The sequence below is a fragment of the Chiloscyllium plagiosum genome, chromosome 21 (assembly GCF_004010195.1).
Source record: "Chiloscyllium plagiosum isolate BGI_BamShark_2017 chromosome 21, ASM401019v2, whole genome shotgun sequence".
Classification (NCBI taxonomy): domain Eukaryota; kingdom Metazoa; phylum Chordata; class Chondrichthyes; order Orectolobiformes; family Hemiscylliidae; genus Chiloscyllium; species Chiloscyllium plagiosum.
The window spans coordinates 30,687,456-30,712,294 of NC_057730.1; the positions used below are offsets into that span (position 1 = coordinate 30,687,456).

Consider the following 24,839-nt stretch of genomic DNA (forward strand, 5'->3'; position numbering starts at 1 on the left):
AGTGAAATACCACAGGAACCAATGTCACAACCTCAATTATTTAAAATCCATATCAATGACTTGAATGAATGGATCGAAGGTATGATGACTAAATTTGCTAATACACAAAGATAGGTAGGAAAGTGAGTTGTCAGGGGGACTGAAAGAGTCTATCAAAGGGATTAGATAAATTAAGTAAGTGGGTAAACAAAATGGTAGCTGGAGTATAATGTGGAAAAATGTGAACTTATGCATGTTGGCAGAAAGAATAGAAAAACAGTACATTATTTGAATGGAAAAAGACTGCAGAACAATAGAGAGAGAGATCTGGGTTTCCTGGTACATGAACCATAAAAAAGTTGGTGTGCAGGTGAAGCAAGTGATAAGCAAGGTAAATTGAATGTTGAGCTTACTGTAAGAGGAATCAAGTATAAAAGTAGGGAACTGTTAACGCAGATCTACAAGGCCTTACTTAAACAGTATCTGGAGTAATGTGTACAGTTATGGTTTCCTTACTTAAGAAAGGGTAGAAGCTATTCAGACAAGGTTGGCTTGATTGACTTCTGGGATGAAGACGTTATTTTATGAGGAAAGGTTAAGTGGGTTTAACATATACTATTGAAGTTTTGAAGTATGAGGTGATCCAGTGAAATGTACAAGAGCCAACAAAGAGAAAACTGAGAGGATATTTCCCTTTGTAGGGGAGTCTAGAACTAGGGGGCACAGTTTTACACTGAGATGAGAAGATTATTTTTCTCTCAGAGGTTTACTATTCAGTGGAATTCTCTTTTCTAGACAACTGTAGAAATTAGGTGATTGAATATATTCATTGTTGACTTAGAGTTTTGAAAAAACAAGGGAGTCAAGAGATATGAAAATGGACACGAAAGTAAAATCATGGCCTTATTCAAACAGACATGATATTTTTGAACGGCAAAGCAGAATCAAGGATTATAATACCCTACTTTTGTTCCTAATTATTGTGTTCTGTTTGTTTTTAAGAAGCGAATGAGAGAATTTAAAATTTTTGAATGGTTATGAAGGAAGTGCTTAATTTTGGCATAATAAAGACTTCAATAAATATACAGAACATTATTTTATTTTAAACTCAAGGTGGTTCCTGAGGTCTGCCCATGGTCAATAATAGGAGAAAGTGAGGACTGCAGATGCTGGAGATCAGAGTCAAAAGGTGTGGTGCTGGAAAAGCACAGTCGCTCAATCAGCATCCAAGGAATTCCTGATGAAGAGCTCATGCTCAAAACATCAACTCTCCCGCTCCTTGGATGCTGCCTGACTGGCTGTGCTTTTCCAGCACCACACCTTTTGACCATGGTCAATAATAGGTGAGTTAACATGGAGAGTTGACAGGGCAAGGAAAGGTGAATGGTGTCTTTCCTCGCCTTGAGATAATAAAGTACTTTTTGAACAATAGTAACTCTTACAATGCAGCAGCCAGCTTGTCTATAGCAAGCTCCCACACAAAAAAAATTAGATAATGTCCAGAAAATCTGCTTATGCGATGTTGATTGAGGCAATTTAATATTGGCTGGGACACAGGGGGTAACTCTCCTGCTCCTCTTTGAATAGTATGAGGTTTTTATGCTTATCTGAAAGGGCAGGCTGAGCATTCAGTTGAACATTTCATCTGAAAGACAGAATCCCCAACAATATAGCACTCCCCCCAATATGACCCTAAAACAGCAAATTGTATTATGTGTTCAATGGTGGAAGTAAATAGGGGCCTGAGCAACTGCCTAAGAAGTGATGCTGCAAAGCATTGAGGCCCTACACACAGCAATCACATGATCATTGAATAATAAGCATTTATGAAGAAAATAAACTACATACATAACTGTGTCAGTGTGACTCCCACATTCCCTCAGTATAATTTCCTTCTCCTCTCCCTCCGACTTCCAGACTGAGTTACACTGTTCCATAAATGCTGTAGAGGGAGCCAGCTCTGTTGAGGAGACCATTGGCCCCGGAGGTCTGGGTGACCCTGGGGTACTTTGGTTTGGCAGACCTGATACGCTCACAGCCTTCTCAAAATGATCCTTCTCAGGCAGAATTTCTAAGGATCGGAGGAGGGAAGGCAGGTAGGGGTGGAGGACCCACCAACCCACAGTGTCCTGAATGAAAACCACCAAACGGTCTGTGTGTGGCTTTTCTCCATCTGGATGCACCCTGGCTCAGTTCTGTCCCCTAAGGAAGATGGAGCACTGACCAGGAGTGGGGTCTTCTGTCCCACTCTCACCCTGCTTTGAGTTCTCTGGAAGGATGGAGTGCAGGTGCATCCCTTGACTTGAGAGTGCTGAGCCTGTCTCTCCAGGGCAGTGGCTGACATTGTCCATGAATGTATTCAGATGGTTGTAGGACTGGCTGCATCACTCCACCTTCTCAGCTGAAAGTCAGTGTATCATATATGCCTAACTGCTGCTGATACTGCTCCCTTTGCACGTCTATGAAGTCCTTGATTGACGAGACCAGTGTCCTCTCCTACCAGGGATTGAGCAGGTATTAGTTTGCCAGCTCTTCTCTGAGTAGCAGTGGTCTGGGGCATTTCTCTCACCCATCTGTGCAACAGCCAGTGTGAGGTCCTCAGCACCCTCAGATCCCCTGCTCCTTTCGCCAAACAACTCCACTCACATTTCACCACTGAAGCTGTTGGAAGGCAGATGCTTCCTCTGGGGCAGAAACTCTACCATTTGCTGATACACTTGCCCAATGTGTCCACTGGGGAGGCAGGCAATTCCCTGCAGATGTACGTGAGATGCATACTGCATCTGTAAGACACAAGAGGCAGAAATGCCGCGGCCACTGGTTACAAGTGCCAGGTGCATGATGTTAAACACATGGTTAATGTCAACGTCTCAACACAACAACATGTTGCTGGGTCATTAATATCTCAGTGTCCCCCAGGAATCATCCCAGTCTTTGATGGCAAGGATGTGGCTCCTTTCCTGGTAGAGGGTGAGGACTTTAATATCGGGACCTCCCCCTACCCGTACAGCTTCATTCCACTCTAATATGAATTGTCTTCTTCTGTGATGATATAAAATGGGCAAACAAGAAAGGTACAAGTGGACAACATGGATGTTAGCACTGATAAATGTGGGTGAATGGTGTGGAGGCAATTCAAGGGACTGAGGAGGCAGCATGGAGGATTTGTGGTGTTGGAGAATGGGTGGGAGGTGGTTAACAAGACTGAGTGAGGAAAGATGGTGCATATAACAGAGGAATGTTAGAGCATGAAACTTAACGCGAAGTGGATACAGTGACAGAGATATAGTCTGTGTGATGTAGCATGGAGCAGAGTCTGGCATTTACCCTGGCCAAACAGAAAAGGTCATTGACCTTCTTTCAGCACTGCAGCTTGGCCCTCCCCATTGCCTTGAGATGGCAATAACCCAGGTGGTGATCTATGACCAGGTTGGCACTGCTTCCTCTGATGGTCCTTGGGGAAGAGAATAGCCCTCCTCTGCTCCATCACATTAACCAAGGTCTCCTGCCAGAGCAATGCGGTGCCAACTTCCCTCATCTCAGCCATCTCTCCTTAGTCTGCAATAACAAGCAGGGCAGCTTTCAAAGGTGCAAGGCAGGCTAGTCTTAGGGTGGAAATTGGGTGAGTGGCAAGTTTTTCCAGGAATTGTGCATGATGCAGAAATTGGACATAGAGGCAGGAACGGCAAATAACACAGCGAGTCTGGTAACTACAGTGAGGTAACTCAGACAGCCTCCTGGCAATAGTTACTGCATCAAACTCAATGTGGCTTACATTTAGCCAAAAAAACATAAGATTCAAACACAAAGATTTGGCATAAACTTAGACTTGAAATTATTGACCCTTGTAGAACCCATCTACCAGGCCCGCTGTCAAGAAAAGACCACCAGCATTCTCAAAGATCCAATGCTTTTCTACAATCTCTACCATCGGGGAGAAGGTACAGAAGCCCGAACACACGCACCAGCCGGTTTTGAAACAGTTTCTGTTGTTAGAATACTGAATGGACTCACAAACTCTTAGCATTCACCTGTACCTGTGTTTTGGTTTTTGCCCCTGTTTACTTATTATTCACTTACCTATGCTATGTAACTCTGTGATCTGCCTGTATTGCTCGCAAGACAAAGCTTTTCACTGTGCCTTGGTACACGTGACAATAAATTCAATTCAATTCAATTTAATTCAATGGTCTCAGACCCATGGCCCCTGATTCATTCACTGGGACCAGTTGACTAGAGACTGAACTAAAGGAGTTAGCTGGAAAATGCAGTTCAAGGTCACAGCATCACATCAGAACTCTGCTCCACAGTCCTATTCTGTGAGGAAAGACACAGGAATTGTGTTATCCTAATTAAAACGCTTGGGTTGATTTTGTTTTCTCATTCATTAAGTAAACATATACTAGAGATATTGTACAATTCGTAAAATGCCACACTCACGATTGATGGGACTGTGTGAGTGAAATTCACACAAAATAGATCAGCCTCAAAGGGATTGTTTCCTACAGGATTGCAAAGGAATTATCATTAATTAACTGACAAGAACACCAGTCAGAGATGAATGCATGGTAATCAGAATTTTAGTGCAGTGATTAGAGGATTTTGCATAATTGTTAATTGCGTAGTCAATAGTTAAGTATCCAGCAACACTTTAGTGAGGGTGAAAGGCTATTAGGAGGTTAATTGGAGAACACAAAGTTAAATGTGAATATAGGACAAATAGATTCATAGTATCAAATCAACATTTTTATAGCTGCATTACTCAATTTTGAAATGATTATGAGAAATATGCATTTTAGAGTCGCATAGAGGATTAGTGCTGTTTCTCAGAATGGGCTCATCTGCAAATAATTGGGCAGAATGTTCTTATTTTGAAGTGTGCTAAGTGGAGACTAACATGCCAAATGACTGTCAGGAAAACCTGTCATGCTTCAGTCAGCTCATTCAGGGTTAACAGGCAACCCTGGGTGACTTTCAATCAGAGGCCTGCAGCTTCTGGGCCTTAAAAGTCCATCAGCCAAGACCTGCTCCTTGGGGGATCCAATGGTGGGAAGCCACGTATGGGGTTCCTGATTAAAGAATGCCCCACAAATGAACACTCATCGTAACGAATGCGATCCCATACAGGAGTGTCATTTTAAACAACCAACATGTGAACATTTCCTCCACTTACAAATATGGATGTTTTATGTTGTCCTGCATTATGCTCCAGTTTGCATGCAAATCAATCTGCAAATAGACTCCAGAACAGAACCCTTTTGCAACCTGGGAATAGCCTGCACTTTTAATACTTTTCTTGGGGGCTTGGGGTTGTAGAGAGAGAGGATCAAGGGTACCAGAGGCAAGGTCAAGTGAGGAGTATTTAGAAGCTACCTCCACTCCCCATTCTATGCCTCTGGATTGGGAGCCCTAATCCATCCAGCAGGTAGGTTATCAAAGTTGCACTGTCAGGAAAAGGCCACCTTTCTCGCCCTGCTGGGGAGGCAGATGATTGAGGAGGTGGTGGATTGAGGCCCTTACACAGTCATTAATTGACTACAATGGGCCTTAATCGATAGCAGGTTGAAAAGATCAGCCTCCACAGATCTTATTGCGCAGAACGTGGGTTCTTGTGGCTCTGATTCAGGAGACCTGGATTCAAGTTGTAACTGCTCCAGAGGTGTGTAATGAACAGGTTGGTTAGAAAGCATAATTCACCCAGAACCTAATGAGTGAAGTGGTAAAATGAGGGTGAGGTTCTGTCTGGGGCAACCATGTCCAATTATTTCCCCTTTGCACCACCTCCACAAAGAGGAATATCACGCCATACTTTGTGTACTCTCTTTATTTATGAATAAAAGTTTTCCTGGGCCTCACCCAAATTATAGCCAGAGGGTTAGGTCTTTTGGTTGACAGGAGATCTGCCAGCTATGCCCCATTACTGCAGCATGTTGACTGGTCATGGGTGATAACTTTGCCATAAATATTTCAACTGTTCTGACATGGGGCTGGGGCCAGCTAATCCTTGCCATCTCACCATATTGGATAGACTAGATAGGCAACATCATCACTCCCAAGTGAACAATGGTAGGAATTAACTTGCAAAAATCCTTTTCAAATTCCTTTGAATTGTAATGAAAGTCAATCTTTCACCAACAGAATCCAAAACCCTTTGTTGGAATGGGAAGAATTCAGAACACTGCTGGTAGGGAAAAATGTAAATTGTTTTCGAAAGAGCAGGTGTGAGAGTTTTCTGAAAATAGAAAACACAGAAGGTAGAAATTCCTTCCAACAGGAGATTTGAGTTTTTATGTTTTATTTTATTCCGTTCCCCTTCAGCATTCTGTTCACACTACAGGGAAAAGTCACCATGTCCTGTGTTTCTGGAATGGAGACCAAACATCCAAATCCTTCCCAGCAGCAGCAATAGTGTTCAAACTTCAAGTGAGCTGGACCACACACCCTATCCTAAAAAATACAGAAAATGTTAGAGATACTTAAGAGTCCATTCAGGCAGCATCTATGGAAACAAAACTGCTTCTTTTCCAGGACACAGGAACAGGAGTTAGCCATTTTCCAATTTCCAACATATTCATTTATTCTATCATTAATTATAGGTTGTAGTAACTTCCTAGCAATAGGCACTAAGTGACTGGTGTATAATTTCTTGGTTTCTCTCTCACACCTTTCTTAAATAGCAGAGTGCCAATTTACCAACTTAAAGGAATAGTTCTCAACAGAACTTGGGAAATTTTTTTGAATCCTTCGCAGTCTTTTTACCTAGTTCACAGTGGGCAGTCTCTGTTTAATTGCATTGAGACAGCATTATTTAAAGCTAGAACCTTAGAGCTGATTTTCATCATGGAGGTGGGAAGGTCAAATAGGCCATGAAGTCTCCTGACTTTGCAGAGCCTCTCCATGGAAACAACCCCTATGGGCAACCTGAGTGGTTAGGGGCATGCTCAAGGTGGACCTTCTGATTCCAGAGACAGTTAGGAATTGGTAGTAGAGGTGGCCGAATGCCAAGGTGGGATGATTAGAAGGGTCATGAGGTCACATGGAGGGGTCATGAGGTCACATGGAGGGGTCATGAGGTCACATGGAGATGCCATGTGGGTTATGAGGACAGATAGGAAGTGGATGTGGGTAAGGGTTAGAGGACCAAACCATGTTTTACAAAACCAAAGTCCGAGAGAGTAGAGATTCCAGAACTCCCACCCTCTTGACATTCAATAGCATTGCTATTGCCGTCCCCTTACAGTCAACATCCTGGGGCTTACCATTGACTAGAAACTAAAATGGACCAGCCCCTAAATATCGTTGCTACAAGTGATGTGAACAGACTGAGGATTCTGCAGTGAGTAACTCATTTCCTGACTCCACGAAACCTGTCCAAGTGTGATGGATTACACCCCACTAGCCTGGACGAGTATAGTTTCAGGAACACTCAGGAAGTTTGATACCATTCAGGTTAAAGCAGCTCACTTGATCAGCAACCTATCTATTAGCTTGAAAAAACATTCGCTCCCTCTGCCACAATGACAGAACTGTGAACTATAGATAAAATACGCAGCGGCAACGTCTTAGCTCCATTTGACAGCACCTTTCAAAGCTGTGATTTTTGCCACCTAGAAGGGAAATGGCAGCAGATGTGTGGTAACACTGTCACCTGCAAGTTCCCCTCTGAACACACATTATCCTGACTTAGAAATAAATCATCGTTCCTTTACTGTTGCTGTATTAAAAAAAACTGCTACTCCTTTCTGTACAGCACTCTGGTTCTACCCACACTAGATGGACTGTAGTTGATCAAGATGTGGCTCACCACCATCTTTTCAAAGGCAATTTGGGACAGACAACAAATACTAGACTTATTGGCAGCATTCCATGCCATCATTGTTTCTTCGACACATGTGTGTGGCAGTGACTGTGGAAGCAGAGGTCAATGCTGTGATCCATGTGACAGGTTGATTGTCACGTGTGGAATGTTAGAGCAGCTGCACATGTGCAACCATGCAGCTTCGAGGGAACATTGCCTGTTGGTGCAGTTCAATTCCAAAGATAGAAGAAAAACCTCAAGTCTGAAAGAAGGCCAGTTTATTTTCCCTCATTAGTTGCTCTAAACTGTGGTTTATAACCAATATGTGCAAGACTCTTTGGTGTGACCCAGGTGCCCTGTGCCTCATGAAAGTAAGCTGATAGTAGATGGAGAAGGAGCAGCAAGTCCTGAGAAGTCAAAACGTCATCTCAGTGAACTCTGAGGACGGTCTTTCCTCTGCTTATTACATCCAATCTTTTTTGTGTCTGTCTGTGTCTAACTGTACGCGTGTGTAGGGGATATTTTAAAAAGGTGGAGGGTTTGAGATTGAATTAATAAAGTTACAGTGTGATGGTTCATAATTGATTAACTTTAGTGAGAATCTATTTATTTGTAACACGCCTATTCCATGCTTTTTGTAAACCTGGATCTAAAAGACTTTGGGATAAAATAAATTGGGGAATTTTGTATACTTTTTAAAATAAAAGCTTTAACTTTTGAGACAATTCTGGGAATAACTGGTCTTGATTTCCAGCAAGCTCCCTCAGTGAGGCAGAATGCACCTCATCCTTTCCCTTACCTCTTGTAGTGACCAGTGACATCAGTGTGGTTTCCCTCTTGAAGAGACTTGTGCCTCAAGGTACCATCTCAACCTCCACAGGTTTCTTAGCAGAAGCACTGGCTAGGCTGCCTCCTGAACCTTCACCAGCTCAGATACTGACACCTTGGCCATGGGCAGGAGAGGACCCTTGGGGCTGGCCATTAGGAATTTCAATCAAATGCACAGGCACAGAAGCAGCAGACAGCATTGTTGGGGACACTGGGCAAACTGACCTGAAGGGTGGAGGAGTCAACCAATATGATCTGTACCTGGCTGCCTCATGGAGAGATTGGCAGGTGCCATGGATAGCTAGATTCTGAATCCTTCGCGTTTATTGTATATGCACATAATATACTGCATTAGATCACTCTAGCCATAGTGCTCAGCTCTAATGGCAAGGTGATGGGGGAATGAATAACTTTGACCACCCCAAGTGCCCCTTCCTCAAGGAGATAGGGTAGTATGCACCCGGCTGGATGGGGAAACACGTACAGGTTCAAGGAGGGTGAACCTGAATCTTGGCAGAACATGCTCAGGATGTCTAAACCCTCTAACCATAAGTGTCTCAGGGGTCACCTGCTCAAAACACCAAGGTCAACTGGTTCCATCAATGGGCAGATTCCATGCATCTCAGCTGCTGATTCTGGGATGTTACCAAGATGGGGTGGGAGGAAGAGGAAAAAGATGCCTTTCTGAGGCCACATAAGTGGCAAGGGTGACATATCATTATAAACACATTGTCATATTTGTAAACATATCTTCATTTTCTGATCCTGTGCTGTAGGATGCTGAAGCCACTGTTCCTTCTGATGCACACCTTCAGCTTCCTAATCAGTGCAATGCTGCTACTCTGGCGAATCTTCATCATCCACCTCACGGCCTTGGTGCATCCTCCATTTATCTGAAGCAGTGATTCCAAGGATCAGGCAGCATCCTCTTTCTGGACGTTATTGGCATGAAGCTCCAGATGGGGCCTACATGTAAACCTGAGGTGGGTCTAGGTAGGCCCAGTGAGAGGAGGTGTTGCATTGCAGAAAGGCTGAACATCATGACATGGTGTTCTGACCACCACATCTGGACAGAGTATGGTGACACTACTCCTGTCTCATCTGCACAACATTCCAAACAACACAAGCAACTGTGACTGCACTGTACATTTGCTGAAACATGAAGGCTCCTATGGTGGAGGCTCCACAGTAGGGGATAGATCTGCAACCAACTGGAGGTTGATCTGGCCCTAGACTTCCAGTTGCATGTCACAGAATCACCTGTGATTCTGTGCTAAAGAGACCACTCAGCCCATCGAATCTGAACTGCTTCCCCAAATGAGCATAGTGACTTTGTACCATTCTCCTGTCTTTTCCCAACATTCTGCACATTATTTAAATAGAAACAATCATCCAAAACCCTCCTGGGTGCCTCAATTGAACATGCCTTTACCACACTTCCAGGCAGTAAATCCCCAGACTCGAAGAACTCATTCTGTGAAAATGTTTTCATCTTACATCATATCTTATTCTTGATTCTTTTAATTGGGTACAGTTTTTCTCTATCTACTCCATCCAGCTCCCTTGTGATTTTGAAAACTTGTATCCCATCTCCTCTTAGCCTTCTCTCAAATGAAAACAGTCCCAGCCTCTTCAAGTTATCCTCATAACTGAAGTTTCTAATTCCTGGAGTCATCCATGTAAATCTCTTCTGCACTCTATCTGATGCATTCACATCTTTCTATGTTGTGGCATCCAGAACTATACACAATCTTCCAGCTGTTATCTAAGTAGTGGCTTATACATGCTCAGCATTATCTCCCTGCTCTTATTCTTTATGCCCCATTAATAAAGTCTCAGATACTATATGCTATATTAATTGTTCTGTCCATCTGTCCTGCCACCTTCCATGATCTGTGCACATATTCACCCCAGGTCCCTTTGGTCTGGCACCTCCTTTAGAATTGTATCCATTTTTTTTTGTCTGTCCATAGTTTTCTTCCCAAAATGTATCACCTCACATTTCTGTGTATGGAACTTTGCCACCCATCTGCCTACACGACCACATTTCCTGCATCCCTTTGATGTTCTACATTGTCTTCCTTACAGTTTACAATGCTTCCAAATTTGTATCATCCATAAATGTGAAAACAGTGACTTGCACATCAAGGTTCAGACTGTTAACATCTCTCAGGAAAAGCAATGGTCCTGATACTGATACTTGGGGAACTCCACAACAAACATTCCTCTGAAAAATATTGATTGACCATTACTCTTTGTTTCCTATCTCTCAGCCAGTTTCAGTTATAGGAAGCATAAATGGATGAGTCCACATTATTCTATTCAGCAGCCCTTAGTGCAGCACCCAAAAGACAAACATAGCTTCTGTACCTGCATCTATTGGGGTTGACTCCAATGGACCTCTGTGTGCAATGCCAGAAACAAAGCAGCTCCTTGGTCATGTGATCATTTAGCAGTCACAATGCACAAACAAATAATATTTGAATAACATCCGCTAAACATTTATGTGCAACATCTATGTGGAGACTCAGTAAGTCAGTGGGACGTCTCCACATAGATGTTGCACATTGTTGCCCTGATTCAGACATATGTTGCTCAAGCCATTTTGTGAATGTATCATTATAGATGGTACATGTAGCAGCGATAATGAGGAATTCTATCCCCACTTCCAATCCCAATTCCCACAGCACACAGTATATAGGATAATGGTGTGGATGTTTCATAGGCCAAGATGTGAAGTGAGCAGACCTGGAAGGCAACTGGGATTAATCTCAGAGCTCAAGACATTGCCTGTGCTTCAAAGCAATTAGTAGGATTGATTTATATTGATGAATGGTGTGGATAAGATTGCTTGTGGCCAAGAGTTTTAGTCAATACAGGATTTTAACACCTAAGATCCACATATAACATTTTGTAATAACAAATGTCTCTCCTGTACCGTGGCGGTTTAATGCTATCACCCTTTGGAGACGTCTCCATTATAGAAAAAAAATACTTTGCTCTCAAAGGGTGGGGTGGCAGTCATTTTCATTTCCAATGTACATTTGTGGTTTGGATGAGGATGGAAAGCCCCCACAGGCATTGCTTCACAGAGTGAGTCACAGGCTCATCTTCTCATTCGAACTGATCTTACCCCCAAACCAAAAGTTTCTCTCAGCCTTGCCCATCCTGCCAGCCCCATCAGCTTAAATCTTCCCACATTCCCACCCAACCCGTTTATTTCTTGTTCATATCCCTATTTTACCCCTTGAGGCTCAGACATCTCATGACATGCCAGATATAGTTATGCATTGTAGCCCGTGAAGTCCAAGACTTCATCAATGACCATGCCTTCCCATCCCACAGGGCCCCTTGATCTCCAATCTTCTACCCTTATATGTTGAGTTGCCACCCCCACTTCAGCATGGTTGCTCCCCCCAGTGTCCCTACCACAACAGTGGCTGCTGCTAATCCCCTGGACTTTCAGTGAACAGATCCCCTGGACTGATTTTGGCCCACTGTCAATGGACTTGGAAAGACAACTCCCACTGCTAAGTGAACAGGCTTCTGACTGATCGCTGTGAAGCTCCACAACTGACATACAACTAATCCCTGGTCTAGTTGAAGTGGACCTGCAGACTAAATGTGGCCAACTCCCCAGACTATAAAGATACAGACCTCTGACCCTGGATGCCCCAAGCAGCTAACTGACTGAGACTGAGAGTGGTGTCCTGTGCTGGGAGCCCCTGACTGAAAGCAATCCCTGTAAACTTGATTTATTGAGACAACTTCTTTTAGACTTTAAGACATTGCATTGTGTTTGCCATGTAAGCTGCTGGCACATGACGCTGATGCTGGATTGATGCAGAATAGTGCTGTTCAGCAACATGTCCATTTTCTTGGCTGATCAGTGCTGATGACCGTGACAAATTGGCTGGTTTTCTGTCTGTGCTAAAAGAAAGCAAGGTAGATGGACTGTCAGCCTGTAAATTTTGAATAAGGAGACAAAGGGCAAAATGGGAAGGCAACGCATGGCAGAAACTCTGTGAGCGTCTAAGTAGGCACAAAATAAGTGAATGCTAAGAGATCGAGTGAGGAGTCCTGAGATGCAACTTGTTCCAATCTATGAGCTGGGTGTCTGTCCTTGCACTAGGAGAAAGTGAGGACTGCAGATGTTGGAGACCAGAGTTGAAAAATGTGGTGCTGGAAAATCACAGCAGGCCAGGCAGCATCCGAGGAGCAGGAGAATCGACCTTTCGGGCATAAGCCCTTCTTCAGGAATGAGGCTGGTGTGCCTCCGGAGGAGCTTCCGTAGATGGGGGATTGCAAATGGTTGCTCTCTGTGGACCATGTCCTGAGATGTTGATAGCTATTCAATATGAATGCCTGGAGGAATAAGCGGTGAGCTGGAGCTGCCAACTGATGTTGAAAATTATGGTCTTCTAGTTTCTCTTTCAGCTCATATGAGGACAGTAAACTGCATATAATGAGGTGAGATGAGAACTGATGAAGTATTAATGCATGCATATAAGCCTTTCACCCCTCATCATTGGGTTCTTACCTCGCTATTCAAGCCTTGGTTGAAAATCTGTCTTTTTACTCAATGTTGAGAATCCCATTTTTCTAATCTAATTACATTATTCCAGACTTGCCATTGCTCAAGTCAGGGTCTAGGGAAGTTTAGCCCAGTCTCTCTATAATAAGACTCTAACTCTGACCCATGTTTTCAAAAATGCAAGTGGAACAGCATAATTTATCTTCAGCTGTTTCATTTGAAGAGGGAAATTATCAACATTATCCTGTGGTAGGAAGTTAGATGTGGTTTGAAGCAATGACATCAGCTGTGAATGATGTAGTGGCATTTCAAACACAATTGAGTCATTACCTCCAAGTCTGGCAAAAGAAAGGTTTGCCAAACATTTTTATATGAAGGTAGGAAGTGAATTAATGTCACTAAATGTAGTCAGAAATTCAGTGACATTATGCTATCTGTCGGGGCCAGTATGGTGATAATAAGTTGGCGTGTTCACCAACTCTCTCAGGATAATACTGTTGATGATGTTATCTGCAATGATTAAACTCATTAAAAATGTCATTTAATCCAAAAACTGGGAGCAGAGTTATAGAACCATTTGCTACGGTTTTTGTAACAGTCTTAAGGGTGAGACCACTCTGTAAAGGGTGTCCCTGATGGAGAGTCTCCTCTTTCATAACGGTCCTTGATAGCAAAACTTCTGAATTCAACTGTCAAAAAACAGCAATCCCTTAGATTTTGGAATGAGGCTCAAAAATACAACATTCTGACGCGGATGTGTGAATGCTACAGCTGAGGCAAGCTAAAATTGTATACTGACATTTTACTTTGCATCAAGTGCACCTGCACACTGCACCTGACCTGGGCGCACTTGACATTGAATATAAATTGCCATTTGATCACCAGTAAATATCACGTTATATAACTCTTTACAACTGATCTGGGAGAGCTTATTGCCCCAAGCAAACATTGACTAACCTGAATGCCTTCGTAGCTCCAAGTTTATTGCATCAATCATTGTGAGCAGTTCTCAGGTGATTAAAAATAAAACATATTTTCAATCCAATACAGGAAAGTACATCAGAATTGATGTTTGCATCCAGACTTTTTTCATTGTAAACAAACATGAAGTTGGCCCTCCACAAACCAATTCAATTAAAACAAGACAGCAACAATTTAGTAATCAGCAATACAGTATTGGCTGAAGTATCAATTAACTTACTTTACTTATGTATTCGCAACAATCTTCAGCCAGAAGTGCTGAGTGGATGATTTATCATTGCTGCTACACAGGCCACAGCATCACAGATGCCAATATTTAGTTAATTCGATTGATTTCACATGTTACCAATAAAGGCTGGTGGCATTTTCAGGGAAAGGTGTACACCACAGGGAGTGGAGTGCACTATCTCCCCCTCCAACTCTATTTTGATTTAATCCCTGCCCTCCCCTTCTCTGTGTGATCACGGAACGTTGCCCTTTGTTGAGAAGGTCACTGCTTGTCACTGGCCACTCGGGTGTTTCCTTTCTTCCTGGTGATGGAAGTTGAATAAAGATTTGTACACCTGTTGTCTTTCACTGTGTCTCACACCTGCACACACACAAAGTGGGTGCTGGGGAAAATATAAGCACTACCGCAGTTAGGTGGCAATGTGGGGTGGGAATGGGTTTAAAATAAATAAATAAAGGCTGGTGACACTGGATATTGCAAGGGCTAAGGGCTCTGACAACACTTGAATAAGTACCAAACGTTTAAACTCCAGAACCTGCTGAATCTCTTGCAAAGTATTCCAGTACTTCTTCAACAGTGGTCTCTACCCAAATATGAGGTAAATTGCCAGGCATGTACCATACACAAAAGGCAGGACTAATCAAACACAGCCAATTACTGCCCAATCAGGCTACTCTTGATAATCAGTAAATGATGCAAGGTGTCATCAATAGTTCTATCAACCAGCATTTGTTCAGCAATAACATGTTCACTGATGCTCAGTTTGGATTCTGTCAGGGCCACTCAGCTCCTGACCCCATGATACTGTTGGTTCAAACATGGACAAAAGGGCTAAATTCCAGAGGCAAGATGAAAGTAACTGCCCTTGATATCAAGGTTGAGAGTGTGCTGCTGGAAAAGCACAGCAGGTCAGGCAGCATCCAAGGAACAGGAGAATCGACGTTTCGGGCATAAGCCCTTCATCAGGATATCAAGGCTGCATTTCACTGAATGTGACGTCAAGGAGCCCTAGCAAAAATTAGAGTCAATTGGAATGAGAGAGAAAACTCTTTGCTGGCTAGAAATCATACCTAATACAAAGTAAGATTATCGTGTGGCTGGAGATGTGTCATAGATCCAGAATGTCATTACAGGAGTACCTCAAGGTAGTGTCTAAGGCCAAACCATCTTCAGCTGCTTCATCAATGACCATCTCTAAATGATAAGATCAAAAGTGAGTATGTTCACTGAGGATTGCACAGAAATGTTCATTTGTGACTTCTCATACGCTGAAGCAGTCCATATTCAAATGCAATAAGACAGAGACAATATTCAGGTTTGGTGAGTAGCAAGTAATGTTCAAGCCACACAAGTGCCAAGCAGTGACTATTCCCAACAAGAGAGAATTTAACTCTCAGCTTTGTCATTCAATGGCCTTAGCATTACTGAATACCCCACTATCAACATGTTGTAGGTTACATTAGTTAGAAATTGAGCTGGACTAGCCATATAAATACTGTGGCTATAAGAACTGGTCAGAGGCTAGGAATCCTACATTAAGTAATTCAAAGTTTGCGAGAAGATTTGTAGCTCGGGTGCTCGTTGCTGTGGTTCTGTTCGCCGAGCTGGAAGTTTTTGTTGCAAACGTTTCATCCCCTGTCTAGGTTACATCCTCAGTGCTTGGGAGCCTCCTGTGAAGCGCTTCTGTGGTGTTTCCTCCGGCATTTATAGTGGCCTGTCCCTGCCGCTTCCGGTTGTCAGTTTCAGCTGTCCACTGTAGTGGCCGGTATATTGGGTCCAGGTCAATGTGTTTGTTGATGGAGTTGTGGATGAGTGACATTCTTCTAGGAATTCCCTGGCTGTTCTTTGTTTCACTTGCCCTTTAATGGTAGTGTTGTCCCAGTCAAATTCATGATATCCACGAACATCAACTAGCCACGAAACAACACGACCAGCTATCCCTAGTAGCCACACACACAGACGACAAGCAACATGAATTCGACTGGGACAACACTAACATTATAGGGCAAGCCAAATAAAGAACAGCCAGGGAATTCCTAGAAGCATGGCACCCATCCACAAACTCCATCAACAAACACATCGACCTGGACCCAATATACCGGCCACTACAGCGGACAGCTGAAACTGACAACCGGAAGTGGCAGGGACAGGCCACTATAAATGCCGGCGGAAACACCACAGAAGCACTTCACAGGAGGCTCCCAAGCACTGAGGATGTCACCTAGACAGGGGATGAAACGTTTGCAACAAAAACTTCCAGCTCGGCGAACAGAACCACAGCATTAAGTAATTCAACTCATGACTCTCTAAGGTCTGTCCACCATAAATCAGGAGTGTAATGGAATACTTTCCAATTGCCTGGATGAGTTCAGCTCTAACGATAGTTAAAAAGCTTGACACCATCAAGGATGAAACAGCCTGTTCGATTGACACCATGTCCATAAACATTTACTCCCTCCACCACTGATACTTAGTAACAACAGTGTGTACCATCTACAAAGTACACTGCAGAAGTTCACCAAGTCTCCTTAGTATATTTCAAACCTATGACCACTTCCATTTAGAAGAACAAAAGCATCAGGTACATGGAAATGCCAGGGTTGAAAATGCGTTGCTGGAAAAGCGCAGCAGGTCAGGCTGAAGTAGGGCTCATGCCTGAAACGTCGATTCTCCTGCTCCTTGGATGCTGCCTGACCTGCTGCGCTTTTCCAGCAACACATTTTCAGCTCTGATCTCCAGCATCTGCAGTCCTCACTTTCTCTTGGAAATGCCAGGACCTGCATGTTCCCCATCAAGTCGCTCACCATCCTGACTTGGACATATATCACTGTTCCATTAGGGTCACTGGGTCAAAATCTCACACCCAAACTGAATTATGGTTCTACCTAAAACAAATAATGGGTAGCAGTGGGTAGGAGTTGAAAAATGTCGTGCTGGAAAAAGACAGCAGGCCAGGCAGCATCCGAGGAGCAGGAGAATCGAAGTTTCGGGCATAAGCCCTTCTTCAGGAATCTTCTGCTCCTCAGATGTTGCCTGGCCTGTTGTATTTTTCCAGCACCACATTTTTCAACTCTGGTCTCCAGCATCTGCAGTCCTCACTTTCTCCTATCAGTGGGTAGGATGCTATTGAGAGTGTTGGTGTGGACTCAATGGGTGAAATGGCCTGTACCACACTGTGGGATTCTATGATTCTATGAAATAGAATGCAGTAGTTCAAGAAGGCCGCTCACCACTACCTTGTCAAGGGCATCCAGACATGGGCAATAAATGCCAGCCAGTTGGTAATGCATCCACACCATGAATACATTTTAAAAATTAGTTTCAGACCACTGCACATTAAAGGATTAATAGTAACTTCTTGCTTCATAGAATAATAGCTGTTTCAATGCACAGGATAGCTTTGAAGTGTTATACCAGAAAACATAGCCTCGTTTTTTGTTCTGTAAAGTGCTTGTAGAAAAAATACACAACTTTAACTAGTTCCCTTTAACAGTGTATAATTGTTGGAAGGTTAATATCACAGACAATCTGTACAGGAGTGATTGATGTCCTCTTGTCCCCTCTGCTGTGCATTGGCTCCAAATCAATGGACCAATGGTGATCTTTCTTGGTTTCTCGTTCTCAAGTCTTATTCTCATGTTACTGTCTGCAGGTATTTATTGTTTATTATTTAGGAAAGAAACTTCCTCTGTCCTCCCAGGGTAGGTGCAGCATGAGTTAGAAACAGGGTAAAGAGCCATTTACATTTACTTGGCAAATACTTCCAAGGCATATATACCAGGATCTGATAAAGGTTAAAGCCCCTCCTGTACAATTCAATGTAACATTTCTTCGGTGGATACACCACAGGTTACATAGAGTAAACCTCCCTCCTGATATGCCTGTGTAGTGTTCTATATGTTTACATGTAACTTATAACATAGGGAACTGGGTTTGTATTGAGTCATATTTATTAGCAACTAAATATGTTCACAAAAATGACATCTCAGACTTGCACATACAGCCTGGGCTATATGTTTACTTAAATTACTGTTCTGTTGCAGAAACTGTCAGTCGGCTGGCTGGTTTCTTACTTAACTACTGACTGACTGGACAGGGAGTATGATAAAGACCTTTTTACATTCATTTATAGCATATGTTCGTCGCTAGCTGGACCTGCATTTAACGCCTGTTCCTAGTTATCCCTGAGAAGGTGATGGTGAGCTGCCTTCTTCAATCGCTGCAGTGCATGGGCTGTAGGTGGACCATTAATGTCTTTAGGAAGTGAGTTCCAGGATTTTTACCCAGTGACACTGAAGGAACAGTTGTATATTTCCAAGTCAAGATGGCGAGTGGCTCAGAGAGTATTTGCAGGTGGCAGTGTTCCCATGATGTTCCTTTTATAGTCGAGTGTCACATGGCATGACTTCATCTAGCTATCTTATGGGATAATGCTTTTCTGAGATCTGTGCAATAATGTAAAATATTCCATTAAACACTCCCAGTGATCATATAACACAGGTTAGCTACAGAGTAAATGTCTCTTTACAATATTGCATCAACACTCTGAGGCCAGGTCCTGCAGTGAGTTTGAAGACCACGTTAATGTCAATTTCTACTGAGAGGAGGTGGAGCAGAATTAGATCAAGCTTGCTGACCCTAAATACAGATTTCTGGTGACCTTCAGGGTGAGTGAGTGTTCGAGTGGACTGATTAGAAGGTCCATCTTAGTTTCTGGTGCAATTGTTTAGGTGCTGTTATGTTGTCTAGCACTTACTGCACCACTAGCCCATGATTTCACATACCACCTCTGTGCTAAACTGTGTCCTGATTCACCCTCATGCCCCACTATTTCCCATGCCACTTGGGCCCTCTACCCAATACTCCCATGGCCCCTTATACCACGACCCACCCATGATAAGTCTATAACCTCTCATCCAGTATCCATGGACAGTTCTCAGGCACCACTTAGAAATTTTAAAAAAAATTAATAATCTCATAAAGCTATCACAAATACATACCTGAGGTTGAAAAAACCTCCCATTCAAAGCTTTTAAATCTCCTTAAATGGTGCTGTAACACAGCCAAGTATTCCTGATTACAGAATAATAGACTTTGGGAAATGTAAATAACAATTGAATGACTAGACAGTAATTTTTTTTTTCTAACCCACACCTTGGCTTGTTAATCAAATCAGCCTAGCGGAAGTATTTTAAAAAATTTTCACTGACATGTATTCATGTTTAAAGAATGTGGGGTTTAAAATTCTTCAGACCATGGCACAAAAACATACCTTATTTACTCTTTGGAAACATTTATATCTAATCCATCAATTCATGGCTCCCACAATAACCAAAACAGGGTCTACTTGAATTCAACACTGAATTCATATGGCTTTGCAAATTTTGTGTTTAATGCCTGTATGGCTGTCTACTACTGGCAAAAATTGTATCCATTGGAATAGAGACTGGACTTCCACACATAAATTTCATCTGATACTTTTGAAGGTTCACCATACCTGCTCAATTCTGCAAAAATCCACCCCGCCAAATTATATTCCTATCATTTGTTAGTACAGACACATCACGAAGCACTTTGCAGGGTGGCTGACAATAGATGCCCTGAGCAGTTATCAGGAAACACAAATTACACTGCCTGCTTATTTAACACCAGCAGCATCTGCTCTGGATAATTACTTGATCTTTTCCCAAAGCCCCAAAGAGCTCAATACTGTTGAGAAACTATTCTTTTAATCTAGCCATAACACTCCACATATATTATGGAAAGAATGACAAGGATCCAAGAGTACACAACCTGTTTAAAATGTTTGGAAGGACCTTCAGTAATATATGTAACATAGTGCATAAGCCCCCCAAATTCACCTCCCCTTGCACCCTTTAATGTATTTCCAATTATTTGTGACCTAATGTTTATGTCATTCTCCCTCTGCTGAGTTTGTCACTTTCTGCCATCTTCCAAATATCGAATATGCATTTGATTTCCCTTTTCCAAGAACGAGGATGGGTCAGTAGGAAGATGGAAGTAGGTAGTAGGAAGGGAAGATGATGACCTAGTGGTGTTATTGCTAGACTATCAATCTGGAGACCTAGGTAATGTTCTGGGTTTGCATCCCAGCATGGAAGATGGTGGAATTTGAATTCAATAAAAATCTGGAATTAAAAAAAAAGTAATAATTACCATGGATCCATTGTTGATTGTCAGGAAAACCCTCCTGGTTCACTAATGTCCTTTAGGAAAGGAAACCTGGTCTGGCCTATATATGACTCCAGACTCACAGCAATGTGGTTGACTCTCAACTGCACTTAGGGAAGGACAATGAATGCTGGTGTAGACAGTGATGCCCAAATCCTGTGAATGAATTTAAAAAATGAACTATGTTGTGTAAGGAGTTCGTACTTGAAAGTGTTAACTAACAAGAGATAAGTTCTAGCCTTCAGCACTTAGAGGACTGTTCCTGGGAGGTGTGAACTGCTTTGAGTTCAATTCCTGTTAACTGCTAAGTCTATCTAGTTCTTAATGGTCCTCCAGTGACTGTGCCACTCCCTGTTGCTGCTTCTAACAGCATCCATCCGGGTAAAGTTGCGTACAATCGATAATAGATAATTCACCTTGTATAGAAATACAAGGAAATCAGAATGATACTGTATGCAAAGAGAGGGAACTTAATTCTCTTGTTGGGAAGACCAGGAAAAAAGGGCACAGGGATTCATGACTTAATGGGCTTATCTATGATAATTGGCAATACTGCAAGGACAATGGCTACCATGGCTACATGGATGCTACAGATTAATGAGCATTCGACATACCATTCTGTGCAGTTGTTATGTCGAATGCTCATTAATCTGTAGTATCCATAATGCTTTTCTTCTTGTGATAATCTTCAAGTCTCCAAAATACACCTGTGAATGGCTGCTCCGGGAGAAGGACTGCAGTCTCAATAAAAGCTCACTACTCATTGCTGCCATGCCAACATACAACGTCAAAGGACCTTGATCCCTATGGAGCCAGCAGCAACATCATTGGTCTTCTAAAGGAAAAGATTCGCTGCTTTAGATCACCTGGCTGCTGGCGTGGGGGAGCTGAATTTCTGAGTGCACACCTTAATGCTTGTCCATGTTTGAGTGAGTTCTTCAGCCTTACAAGTCTGAGGACCCAGTCCCTCTTGGCTACCTTGGGAAGAGGAAAGAAGAGAAGGTGCAATAGCAGGAGGTGGAAGGGAGGAGACCACATCAACATCCTGAATGGAGTGAGAAGGACTGCAGTGCAAGGCTTTGCTTCATGAAAGTGAACTTTCTATTTCTAATGGATCCACCAATATCTAAAGCGATGGCCTTCATAAAATTCCCTGAACCGTACCTTTAAAAAAAAAGTCCAACAGCAAACGTATTCACTGAATAATCTTTTCCAGCAACATGCAAATCATATGAAATAAAAAACACATGTAGATGCCTTTGCTTGCTCCACTGCACCTACACATTGCTAACTGTATACCATGAGTATGGTTGGTGAAAAGCTGATCACTTTAAGTGGGAGACACTGCAGATGGTTTCCCAAGGCATCCTTGAGCTGCTCAGAGCCTTGAGGGCCTGCCTTCAGACGATAGTTTAGTAAGGCATTCGACAATGGCAGACTGGCCAAAAGAGTAAAAGCCCATGGCAGACAGAGAAACTTGTCAACTTGGATCCAAAGTTGGCCTAATATCAGGAAACAAATGGTAATGATCAATGGCTGTCCTTGTGAATGGAAAGCTCTTTCAAGTGCTGTTCCATAGGCTCAGTGTTGAGGCTCCTGCTCTTTGTTTTATATATTAAGGATTCGGACTTGAATATTAGGCAGGGGGCACTGGGAAATTTGCAGACGACACAAAATTGGCCTTTAAGAGGACAGCACAGAGGATAGTTGTAAGCTCCAAATGATATAGATGAGTTGGAGGAGTGTGCAGGAAAGTGGCAGATGGAGTTCGACTCTGATAAGTGTGAGGCAATGCATTTAGCGATGTTTAACAATTAAAGGGAATACACAATAAATGAGAATAAACTGAGAGGGTAACTGAAGTGAGAGATCATGGGGTGCAAGTACACAGCTCCCTAAAGGTAGCTGTACTGGTAGGTTAGGCTGTAAAGAAGCCAGATGGAGAGTTCTTTTTGATTGTCAGAGGTAAAGAATACAAAAGTAGGGATATAATGATGAAACTGCATAAGACACTGGTGAGGCCATAACTAGAGAATTGTGTGCAGTTCTGGTCACCACATCGCAGGAAAGACATAATTGCTCTGGAGAGAGTGCAGAGAAGATTCATTAAATGCTGCCAGGGCTGGGGAACTGTGGCTACGAGGAGAGATTAGAGAGGTCAGGGTTGTTTTCTTTGGAACAGGGAAGGCTGAGGGGTGACATGGTTGAGGTGTACAAAATTGTGAGGGCTGGAGATAGGGTAGACAGGAAGAACCTGTTTCCCTTGGCGGAGAGTTCACAAAGCAGGCGTTAGAGATTCAAGTGAAGTGGTAGAAGGATCAGACAGAATGTGAGAAAAACCTTTTTTATGCAGAGATTGGTGAGTGCCAGGAATTCACTGTCTGAGTTGGGGTGGTGAGGCAGGGACCCTACACTCTTTTTAAAAATACCTGGATCTGTACCTTAGGTGCTGTAACCTGCAGGGCTATGGGCCGTACGTAGGAAGATGGGATTAGAAAAAAACATCTGGATGTCTTTGGGTCAGCCTGGACTCGATAGGCCAAGTGACCCCCCTTCTGTGCTGTATTATTTTGCATGGTTCTATTTACTATTTAGTAATGTTTGGGTTGTATCACCTCAGCAAGGGTAGTAACGTTTGGGATGTACCATCTCAGCGTAGGTAGTATTGTTTGGGCTTTACCATCTCAGCATGGGTAGTATTGTTTGGTTGTACCATCTCAGCATGGGTAGTAATGTTTGGGCTTTACCATCTCAGCATGGGTAGCAATGTTTGGGCTGGATGACAGGCAATATCAATGATGTTGATATAGGTCTGAGTTTTGAGACTGAAGTGGAAAGAGAAGTGGCCAATTAAGTAGCCATGCTAGGATTACTAGGCAATTAAGATCTGCAGCTGAACCCCAAGGCTGTTGGTCCAGGCAGTAACTAGAAGGAGGAAACATCTCAAAGGCCCATCGCCCTCAAACAGGGAGGAAGGATAAATGTGGTTGGGGAATGCTGAAGCCAGGCTGGTGGGGCTGGGGTTACTGTAGGCTACTTGACGCAGCCATTGCTTCACGAGGCCTCTCCATGGGCTTTGCAGCACCCAAAGAAAAACATCTGGCATTTCAGAGCTCATTGAGAAGTGGAGACATTCCACTGAGTGACCTCTCCATCTCACCACAAGTACAAAAGGCCCTCAAGGGTTGGGAAGCACTATTCATTAAATTGGCAGCCAACCTAAGAACAATCCTGTTACCAGCAAAAATGGCATAGCGTTGGGAAGATGATGAGTATCCCTTGACATCTTGCTTTTGTCATATTGTCAGCTTCCTGCCTCTTGGTTCATTTCTAAAGATTTGCTAGAATTTTCAGGAGCTAATTGCCATTGGTGGGAACACGTATGCTGTTGTCCTGAGAGAATACAGCTGGATCCTGCACCTTGGTGCCACTGATAGATTCTAATCAATTCTCAGAGTTGCTTTGTAGTATAGAACTTAAACATTGCTAAAAAGTGACAAGAAGTCAAAGTTTTTTTTATGTCACATACATCAAGACTAAATTGCAAGAAACAGGCTTGAAGAAAGGGAGGCTGGCTGTATAAGGTGATCATACATTGCAGCACTAAGGTATCAGGAGGCCTTCACCAGTGCTGCACTGACAGCAGGCACTTTGTCATGGGTTACACTGTTGTATTACTTCTGAGGTTTCCATCACTTCCATAGCAGAAAGGTGAGCTTCAGTCTCTTGTAACAAGTTGCAATTGAATTTCTTTGTGCTCTTTTTTCAGTGACTGGAGGCTACTTGGCAGGACAGTCTGGACACCAGCTGCAACTCATTGTACGTCATCATCATCAGTTTTCTATAGTTCATCCAACATGTCTTCATCTGAGTCTCTTGCGACAGAACTAATTACAACGTTGTCCTTTGGAAAATTCATACACAAACTAACTTCTTCTTCTGCGCCAACAACACCCACTCATGCCTGGTGACTCACAGCCACCATCTTGACTCTATGCTGGCAGACTCTGATTTGTCCAATACTTCTATCAGTGGGAATCAGAACAAGGCCGATCCATTGCTGGCAGAACAGGAACAGTACACACAACCCCAGGATGAAGCTTCCTGTCCATATTAACTGAACAATATTCCTTACTGACCAGGGTTGTATTTTTTGATGACACCAGTCTGCTCACTACATTTTTAAAATTTGTACCTGGCTGTCCATCAATACCACTATCTATCTAACAGAGATTAGCATATACAGATACTGATAAATAGCCAAGTATAGATGGATCAATATATTTAGAGAGATAGCC

At 42.9% G+C, this 24,839-nt stretch overlaps 1 long non-coding RNA gene across 1 annotated transcript in view; it reads right to left on the reverse strand.

Moving 5' to 3' along the window:
• The window catches only part of LOC122560394, an 89,680-nt gene extending 75,426 nt beyond the window's left edge, over positions 1-14,254 (reverse strand). Inside the window, exon 1 of the long non-coding RNA XR_006314734.1 lies at positions 14,097-14,254. This is a non-coding gene — a long non-coding RNA (uncharacterized LOC122560394). The remainder of the gene's footprint in view (positions 1-14,096) is intronic.
• Between the last annotated feature and the right edge of the window lie 10,585 nt (positions 14,255-24,839).